This window comes from Zosterops lateralis (assembly GCF_965231275.1).
Source record: "Zosterops lateralis genome assembly, chromosome: Z".
In the NCBI taxonomy this organism is placed as follows: domain Eukaryota; kingdom Metazoa; phylum Chordata; class Aves; order Passeriformes; family Zosteropidae; genus Zosterops; species Zosterops lateralis.
The window spans coordinates 53,170,292-53,180,387 of NC_139800.1; the positions used below are offsets into that span (position 1 = coordinate 53,170,292).

Here is a 10,096-nt window from a genome sequence, read left to right on the forward strand (position 1 = left end):
CAGAATCTGACTATGAAAACAAAAACTAATGGTCATGAGAAGAATGAAAAATTCCATTATTTTCTACTTTTGCAGCATGTCTCTAGATAATTGCTATATTTGTTTACTTTCTTTTTCTTTCATTTTTGCAAAGGAGATGCAGCTCCTCCTTCCAAAATGAGGATTTAATGTGAAGTACAATGCTGTTGGCACCAAAATAAAAAGATTTCACGGAAAGTGGGGCCAAACTATGGGAAACTTCAAAGCCATATATTTGTAAAAAAAATAAACTGACCTTACATAGATGAAGCCTACCATTTCAGTAAGCTGAAGAAAAGGAAATTATAGGCAATGATCACAAATAAGCAAGCCTTTTTTCCTCTGCTATAAACCCCCTCAAACACAGGCTCAAGCTGCTGATCACCAGTCACTCTAGAGGCACTGTCTTAGCAGTGATAGCTGCTCTTCTGTAGGCTTGAACACTCACTGGCTCGGCCAGCAGCACAGCTTCCTCCACTGCCTCTGTTGTCAACTACCGAAGCTCCCTCCTTTACTGGTAACAAGGTGTTGCACACTTCCAAAGAGTTATGTAACAGTAATTAAAATGTTAGGAGAAAAATATTATGTACACTGTATTTATGCTAGATACAGGACAAGAATATAACATTCTCCTCTTGAAGATGCAAAATATGCAAAAGCAATCTTGAGCATATAATTATCAAGAGCTGTAAAATTAAGAGTTACAACCTTATTTTTTTAATAAATATAAAATATCCATTTTCATTTTTAAAGTCAGAAATAGCTCTACTTAGTGTAGGCTTTAAGCTCATCCAAAAGGACAATAAGCCATGTACCACTATGAATATTCCAGAGATCCAGCGGGCTTCATGACACAGAGGTAGAGCTTTCTCTGAGACTGTCATTAAAGACGACTGCTTTTCTTTGTGATATCATCACTCATTGACAATTTCCAATAATATTGTTTTCTGACAGTATAAATACAAACTTTACTAAAAGCAAAGATTGATGTTTATGCTTCCTAACTAACTTAAGCCTTAAATATGTTAAGATTAAGTTCTCCTCAGGAGTTAACAGGTTTTTTGTGAAGAAAATTTACTTTGTTACTGCAATATATTCCTTTCACATATATATCTTTTTCAAGTTATCATTAGAATACTCAACACAATTCTTACTAAAAGTCTTCATTCTAATTCTTGATAAGCAAGTGAATATGGGAACATATCTGTAAATAAACACTACACAGAATGAAGATGAAGATACTTGGCTTTAAATTTAAAGGTTTTATATATAAAGTCACAAATGTATCTATACAAGCCCACACTGTGTAGGGTTTTGCATCATTTTATACTTTACTATGCACAAGTCATGCTCTAAACATCCAGAATCCCAAATAAACCACCACTAAGCTCTCTCTTCAACTTGGTCAGAAAAAAATTTATACAGCCTTATAAAGTACCATAACTGGACAATCTGGTTTACAATTTACTAATAAAGGTTAAAATCAAGAAAGAAGGAGAGCTGAAAGAAACAGAAAAAAGCCCATGACACTAATGCCAAACAACATGGTAACAGCAAAACCCAGGAGGGGTTTTAATGAAAGAACTAGTGTGTGTGAAAAAAGAGATTCTTCCATTTAAATTAACTGCTAAGAGATCTGTAACAACACTTAAACTATGTAATAAGACGTATTTAAAAGAAAACGAAAAAAAATATTGAAAGATGTTAGCAAAATATGCAGAGGTAATGGTAAACAGCTTAAAGAAAGAAAGACTGAGATAAAAGTAAAAATATGATGAACTGTGGATTATTTTATTTCCTCTTGCAAAGGAAATAGTTTAACTTGCACAGCATGAAGAAAGAGAAAGAAAACAACTATGTGGTTCACAATAGCAATAAAAATTTCTAGAAAATTGCTATCTGAAACATTTCCATTTTTAACCCTAGTTCCTTCTGAAAACAGAAAAAGTCCAGGATAAAATGTTTATCAGCAGCTCTACCTTGCAGCATAAAAGACATCTACTTTTGTCACTTTGATTCCTATTGTTTTGCAGAACTAAATATCCACAGCGTAGTTTAAGAAAATAACACTGGGGGGAAGGAAACTCACTTCCCATGCATCCAAAAACCATCATAGATTCATAGGAAGATACCAAAAAGCTTTGACTCTTAATTGATCAATCACTTAACTTAAAAGCATGAAATTAACTCACAAATTTTCAAAGCCATAGAAATAGTTTCAAAAAAGTCTTTCCAGTCTCAACTGTGACACTCTAAAGACACATGTTCTTGACTGTATGGTTTTTGACTATTGAATTTTCTGCTTTAAAATTAAAGATTTCATCCAAAAGAATTTTTACTTTTTTGTTAAAAGGAAAATTCATCTGCACAAAGGATCATTTAAATCTAGGACTAAAAGCTCTAAGAACTGCACATTTAAAGTAAAGAAGTTGGAAAGTAATAAAGGTCTGTTTGATGATGTGTATCACAAACTATGAGTTTAATAAGCTCTTGTTCTAGCAGGTGAAAGATTTGCCTCAAGATCAACAATAGATTCAGTATTTCTATTCACAAGTTGAATTTTTAATTACTCCTCAATGCTTTCTGGGAGAGTAGTGTTGTATGCAAGGAAAACATGGTCACACCTATGAACCCTACAGTCCTCCTTTCTGTCTCACATGTATTTGGTTTCCTCTCTGCTTTGTTAGCAACGTTTCTCATCAGTTTCTCACTCTAAGAAACTTACTCATGCAGTGGCCTGTGTTTTTTGGGGCCACTTTCACTTCACCTTTTGGAAATATCAGTAATAAACTAGCCCCTGTAAGGATTATCCTTTAGATGAAATCTTCCGTATTGACAAACTAGTTGCATAAATGAGGGGAAAGTCATAATCTCAGCCTGTTGGCAGACTCAGGAGATAGCACAGCAGCAATAAACCCCTATTTTTGTTTACATTCTCCTCATATCTAGAAAACGTGCATCTTTTGTTAAAATTAATGCTTCATCTTTTCAGTATATGTGTACAAGGAAAAGTTATTCTCCTTGCTTATTCCTTCACCTAAATATTACATCAGTAACACAACATGAACTTCTCCCTTCAGTTTTATTTCACAATGACTTATCCTCTAGTATTCTTCATTTCTTTCATCTCTCAATGGAACACACAAGTTAGTTGGTAAAAAAATATATTTTCCCCTGATTAAAGTACACTGTGAAGTGATTTAACAGTAAAACACACAACCAGCTATGCAAGAAACATGACTTTGAGAAAAAAAACTATGAATATACTTTTTTTTTTTTCAAATACAACTCCTGGATTTTATCAATAATTAAATCCATGCACCCTCTGTGCTTTACAAAATACTGGTTATTAAACAAGTTGCCTCCTTTGGAAAGTCTACAGTTTTAAATTTCACCATTTGGTTGAAAAGTGAATGACTAACACTTTTCAGTCTAGGACAGTTCAAATCTAGTCTTTGGATAGTATGCTTTGAGAACCCTGGACCCTGCTGAGACACTGCTCTGTGTGTGTGTACATGTGTGTTCTGAGTTGCTCTCTTTATATTTTAAGGTACACACTGAAATGGCAACCAGTACCATGATAAATAGCTCCTCTGAGAGAGCATAACATCTTTCACAACACACTAGGCTACACTTGTTACACACACGCACTAAAAATATCAATTTTTTATACAAAATAGATGGACCCTATGTGTCCAAAATGAAGTTCACAAAAAATAAAAAATTCTAATTAATTATAATGTTGTTACTTAAATATTCTACACTAAAGACTGCATTTATTGTCCTCAGCCCTACAGAGAGCAACCAGTATATACCAATAACAAGCTATCTAGAGCAGAGGCTACAGATGAACAGTATAGACAGAGTGACTTTTTTATTTACATAGAAGTCCCATTACCGTACATACATATAAATATACACACAAACAGTTGAAACTGATTTTATGTGATGGCAAGAAAAAAATTACCATGAGCAAACTGAGTTCCCTACAGACAGTACGTTACGGAGCACTGCAGGAAAGATTCAGCACTGAAGAGTTATTTTCAAGTTACTTTCACACTTTTAAAGCACTTAATTTTACTTCTATACATTTGTTTTCTATTTTAGAAAACCACTGTACATTTACAAGCCAGGCTGTAGAAACTAGAAGAAAATTATATAGAAAGAGTATCTTCTGTGACAGTATCTCAAATTAATGACTTAAGAAAACTCAGTTTCTCTACCAGATTTTTTACACACAAAAAAGGTTTCTAGCAGTGACAGAAATCAAATGAAAAATTAGCATATCACCTACTTTTGAGTTCAATAAATTTCCTTCACAGAAACTAAGTTTTGTACTACAGATCCCACCATATCCAAGGTCTGTGCATAATATACGGTGCCCTGAATAACTTCACATTAATTACTTCAACGCTGATTATGTTTTAGGAAAGGACAGACAACTGAGATGAAGGGGAAGGAACAGACACGAAGCTCAAGTTGTTTTCCTGGTAACACAATACCAGAACAAACAGTTTGTCTGTATACACAGAGCAAAGAAAGACAAATTGGAGACTAGAAAATAGAAACAGATGAACTGACAAATCAAGAGAATAAGAAAATAAATTCAGTATCGTGTGTAATAAATGAGGAAGTGAACCAGCAAAAAACCTACAGAAATGAAAGAAAAAAAAAATCAGAGAAACAAAATCCTAATTAAGCTGAGCACAATTAGGAAGACAAAGAAGGCCTCAAAATACTAGGAGGGATTATATGTCATTTATTAATTAAACTACACCTCTTAATGTCACAAGTCAATAAAATACTTGGATGCAACATTTTTTTTTCATTTTCATGGGGTTTGGGATCACTGCATCATCATGCATTTCATGCTGACTGCCAAACAGTATTTGTTTTTAGCCTAGAAAACACTATGGTTAAAAGCCTGAAGATATACAGAATCACAGAACCATTTAGGTTGGAAAAGACCTTTAAGATAGGAGAGTCTGTATCTCAAAGTGCTGAAGCGTAATTTACACATTCAAATGCAGTCCTTGAAGTACAGTATCACTCTAGACATGTGCAAAAATGTGCCTTGAATTCTTGCTTTAAAAATGTTTGTATTTCCAAAGTAGTCCAGTCTAGTAGTGCACCTAGTAAGCTCGATCAAAAGCTGGAGCAAAACTCTAAAATTCTGTCACATCCTTTTCATGTGCCACTTCAGTTGTAGCTACCATGCAACCTTACAGACAAGGAAAGGGTTCCCATTCCCCAGTTTTGCCATATGGTCTGGCCCCACCCAAAGCAGATGACATGGTAAGATGTGATTTCTGCCTGTATGTGAACTGCTTTTGGATCACCCTCTTTCCCATGATTAATGCAATCCACGCTCTAAGAAAATAGTAATGTCTCATTTAAATGGTAAGATCCTAATAGACAGCACTAACCCCACAATGCACTTATGTGAAGAATGCACACTTTAACAGAGTGTACACACACAAACACAATTCTGATTCCTTTGCTTCTACTTAAATGCCACTGTAATACACCACATCTTTTAATGAATAAGAATGGCAACAAGTTAAATTAGTAGTAGTTTAGCATGATTAAGGCAGTTATTAGCAAAGATAATGGTTGGTTTATTGAATCATATGAACATTCATTCCATTGGCTTTCACACGAAATTCAGGGTGTGGTTTCCTGGTCAGTTTAAGCTGATCCATGGCTGCAGTGAGCAAAGGCAGTCATGTCATTCCTCACCCTTGTGTTTTCACAGTTCTCACTGCAGTGACTAACAACTGTGAGGCAGCATGGTACCAGAATAATTTTTTTACCATGCAGCTCACATATGGCAGTTGACATACTAGGAGGGAGGTGCAGGAATGCACTGTTGAGGATGGTGCTGCTCTTCTGGCAGCAGACCTGAGTTTGAGCAACTTCAGCCAAGAGGGAAACAGCAAGAGCAGGAAAGAGTGGTATCAACAGGAGTAGACAAAATACTTTTTCACCTACCCACTCTACAAAGTGTGTCAAAAATGCTGCCTCTAACTCCAATGTAAAAACTCACATCCACAGATCTGAAGAAATAGGCTCAATTTTCACATGCTGAAATGAGAAAACAAAAAGGAAAAGAAGTCTCTTAAATATAGTCTTTCATTAAAAATATGCAGCATCAAATGAAACTAAAAGTAAAAAATACATACAATGGTCAAAAGCAGGAAAACCAAAAGGAAGAGTGCAATTACATTCAACAGTTAATGGGTGCAAAAGAATTAAGACCTGTACCTTGAAACAGCAGCTGCAGGCATAATTTTATGATATAACTAACTCTCATCCTCATGTTTTGACAAAGATTTGTTTAATCAGGATATCCTTTAAAATAAAGTTGACAAACACACACTTGTGCTTATCACTTAACATAGGATTAGTTCAGCAGAAAACCTGAAAATACTCCCTGGTAGAACCCAAATCAACTGCTTATCTCCCCAGATAGAGTGCACAAAGCAGATTAATTTTCTTGACTACAGACAAAATCAAATGAACAGTAACTTGACAACTGCTAGAGAAACTAGGAGTTATTTATATTTTGCTCTTTTCATGTTTCTGATTGTGATAGATAATTTCCATTTCTGATTATATCAGATAGTAGCAATAAACAAGATTGAGAGTGGATAGCAAGCTCAGAAGAAGAGACAACTTCATTCATGCCAGGCTATACTACATCTTCTGCACATAACTCAAAGTGGGTTAAAAACAGGAATCTATGAAGCAACTACTGGAAGAAGTAAACTGTGTAATTCTATGTAGAATATAAATAAATTTTTAAAAAGGCTTCTGAGCCAGAAATCTATGGACAATAATAAGGAAGTGGTTGATGACTCTTTAAAAGTTTGCATATTATCTTCCAGAATTCCAAAGTCCTGTTACCTGAAGATTTAATCTGGTACCAGAATGACTGAATTTAATTTGAAAATAAAATACAGCTGCTCAGTTTAGTGTTGTTCCTAAGTTTCCCTTTTACTAACCCACAAGAAGCCCACTAACCTCAACCAAAAACACTCATAGTCCTACATATATATCTGGTCTGGTTTTGAAAGCCAATAGAAAAATTACGGTTCACACCATTCTGGTTTCTTTGAATTTTATCAGTTTAACTCGAGTCACATTTTCCTGCTCACATAATAAGCTTAAATAAAGAGCCAATTTCTTTGCCATAAAACTGGAATTCTCACAGCTTTCTAGAGAAATTTTCTGATCCAAATAAAAATTATTTATCTGTGTTTACTTTTACATATTCTCATCCTCATTAAATATAAGGTTTAGCTCTAAATAAGCCTCAGCATTCCACAGAAATAAATTGATGATTCTATTCCATTTCTGTATTAAAGCAGCAAGGAAATGTAATTTTTTTTCTTTTTGATTAAGTGCCCTTGAAAATAAAAAGTCACAAGGCAGCTTATGAAAAATTTCATTTTACTTTAAGTTTACTCGGGCAATTTTAACCAACATCTATCTTAACAGATTGGATTTTCAAGTAACAGTTTGGAGAACAAAAAATGACATTCAATTCTCAGAAGGTATTTAGCATCTAACAAAAAAAGAACACCTCCAAATCACCCCAAAATCCACTGGTCTTCCTGAATTCACAGGCAGAACTTAGCATCTGAGCATCTCAGAGCATACTCGAATTTGCAGTTATCACCAACCACCTGTATCTTCACTGAAACACATAAAGGCTCTACTTCAGAAAATTTATTTTAAAACACTCATTAGATTCACCTGTAATATGTCTATAGTTTGTGGTTTTTTACTACATTTAATAAAACCTTTACAAAAAAAAAAAAAAAAAAAACACCTTGGGAAAAGAGACTCATCATACTAGTTGTATGACAGCATAGGAAACATGCACCCACATTAGATAGCAATTCCACAACTAAAGGAAAAAAAGTATTCTCAGATAGAACAAAGGAAAAACAAAATTACAAGTTTCTCCATAAGCACATTTGACTTTTAAATTTATGAAAGATTAATCTTTATTAAAGATTAATAAAAAAGATTCTCACTCTAGTGAGAACTTTCTTACTTTTCTTTTGAAATTTTGCAACATGTAGTTTTAAAGCAAATATGAAAAATGCTGATCATAGCAGAATTACTCAGTACATTTTTAAAATTAAATTCTTCAAAAAGATACTCCTTAAGACAATTAGCTGTTTGATTAATGAGCATTTATACAAGACTGTTCTCATCAACATCTCTCCCTATTAAGGCTTCTACTACAACGTGTTAAAAGACGCCAGGACATTTTTTGAATCACAAGGAAGAAAGAAGCCTTCTTAACTTCTGTATCAGAATACCAAGATTTCAAGAACAGCAAAGGTTTTACATGTCACTGAGAGGAAGGATGCAAGTTTAAGAGTTAGTGCAACATCTACATCTTTGAATGAAGTTAGAAGTGCTGACTTCAGTGAACATTTCTATTTTCACCTCTGCATACGGTTATGATGAAAAAAGCCATCCAGACGTAAGGTATGGTTAGTTTCCTGGGACAGTTGAATTTCCCACCATGACCAAGCTTCCTAAACTTTGGATTTTGAAATATCAAAATCAGTGTAGGTAAAGGAAAAAATATCAATATAGGTAAAGGAAAAATTACATTTTTCAGCAGCAATCACAGCAGCAATCACACTTTCACTCAAAAAATAGTAGGGTAAGTAGGCAGTACACAAAATTAACTTGGATTTATTACTTTGTTTCAAGTTGAGAAAGTTTATCAAGACACACACTCAGGTACCATCACACTATTCCAGCAATGGGAGCACAATACCTCAGACTTGTTAAAAATACTTTTATCTTCTGAGGACGACAATGCTGTAAAAGCTTCATCCCTGTAACAACCTGTTGCATAGTTAAGGCTTTCAGTAAGGTCTATAAAAATGCATTATATGAATAACCATTCTGATTATTGATTAACCCTGCAGAATAGATGTCAATCAGTTCGCTTCCACATATGCACTTCCACCAGGCACCAGCGACAAGGGAAACGCGGCAGCGGCTCCGGGTTTTCTCTGCTACAGACGAGCACCCCCAGACTCGGGTACTGAACTTCAGCCGCCACGTGAAACCGCAAATAGCCAAAAACTCATCGCGACCCACCGCTAAGAAACCCGCGCACTAAAGGATTTTTTTTCACCACCTTCGCAGGGATAATTCCGCAATAAAGTTTAAAGAGGGGGCGAGCGCAGGCCCCGGGCGGCGGCACAGGGCGGGAGCGCCCGGCCCGCGGAGCGGCGCATCCCGGCCCGAGCCCGGCTGGGGCACGGCCCCGGGGCGGAACACACCCTGCCCACGGCCTGGGGAACGCCACCGCGGCCCAGCCGGGAGAAAAAAAGAGAAGAAGAAAAAAAAAAAAAAAAAAAAGAGGAAGGGAAGGAAAGCGAGACCCGCACGCCCTGAGTACCACAAAGTTCCCCGCGGTAGCGCCCGGCCCCTCAGCTCCGGTCGGTGACGGCCGCGGGCTTCCTCCTTCCACAAGTACCTGGCGGAGCAGCCCTCGGCAATATCCCCACCCCAAGCCCGGCCCCTCCGAAACCCGGCCCCTCTCCGACACCCACCTTTCCCCTCGCTCCCTCCGACGGGGGCGGAGAGCACCTCCCCCAGCCCCTGTCTCTCCACCCCCGCTGCTCCGAGGAAGCAGGAGCCGAGATGTGCCGGCCACCGCCCCGCCCCAGGTGGAACCCTCGGGGCGGTCCCTGCGGCCAGCGGCACCCGCCCGCCCCTCAGCGCGGCCCCGGAGCGCGCACTGTGCCCGGCCCGGCGGGGCGGAGCCCACACCCCTGCACGGCCCGGCGGGGCGGGGCGGAGCACACACTGTGCCCGGCCCCGGAGCGCACCCCCTGCACGGCGGGGCGGGCCGGGAGCGCCCGCGGGCGGGGCCGCCCCGGAGAGGAACACTGCGCAGGCGCACCGAGGGCCCGCGCCCCACCCCGCCGCCTCTCCTTCCGCGGCGCCTGCGCAGTGAGGCGCTCCCGCCGCTGTGGGGCGCGGTCGCCCTGTGGCGGGGCCTGCCCCGCCCCGTGCCCGGGAGCCCGGCTTTGAACGC

The 10,096-nt window shown here is 38.3% G+C and overlaps 1 protein-coding gene across 14 annotated transcripts in view; it reads right to left on the bottom strand.

Annotated features, from left to right (window-relative positions):
- The window catches only part of PTBP3 (polypyrimidine tract binding protein 3), a 43,653-nt gene extending 33,932 nt beyond the window's left edge, over positions 1-9,721 (bottom strand). For 2 of the 14 annotated variants that reach the window (XM_083883512.1, XM_083883507.1), the window contains exons 1-2: positions 9,609-9,721; positions 6,010-6,102 (exon numbers count right to left, since the gene is read on the bottom strand). The gene's annotated coding sequence lies outside the window, so the exon portion shown is untranslated. Of the gene's footprint in view, positions 1-6,009; positions 6,103-6,282; positions 6,370-7,603; positions 7,718-8,821; positions 8,893-9,454; positions 9,569-9,608 lie in introns of those variants that run through there. The other 12 variants (XM_083883509.1, XM_083883515.1, XM_083883517.1 and 9 more) reach the window with 12 other exon arrangements.
- Between the last annotated feature and the right edge of the window lie 375 nt (positions 9,722-10,096).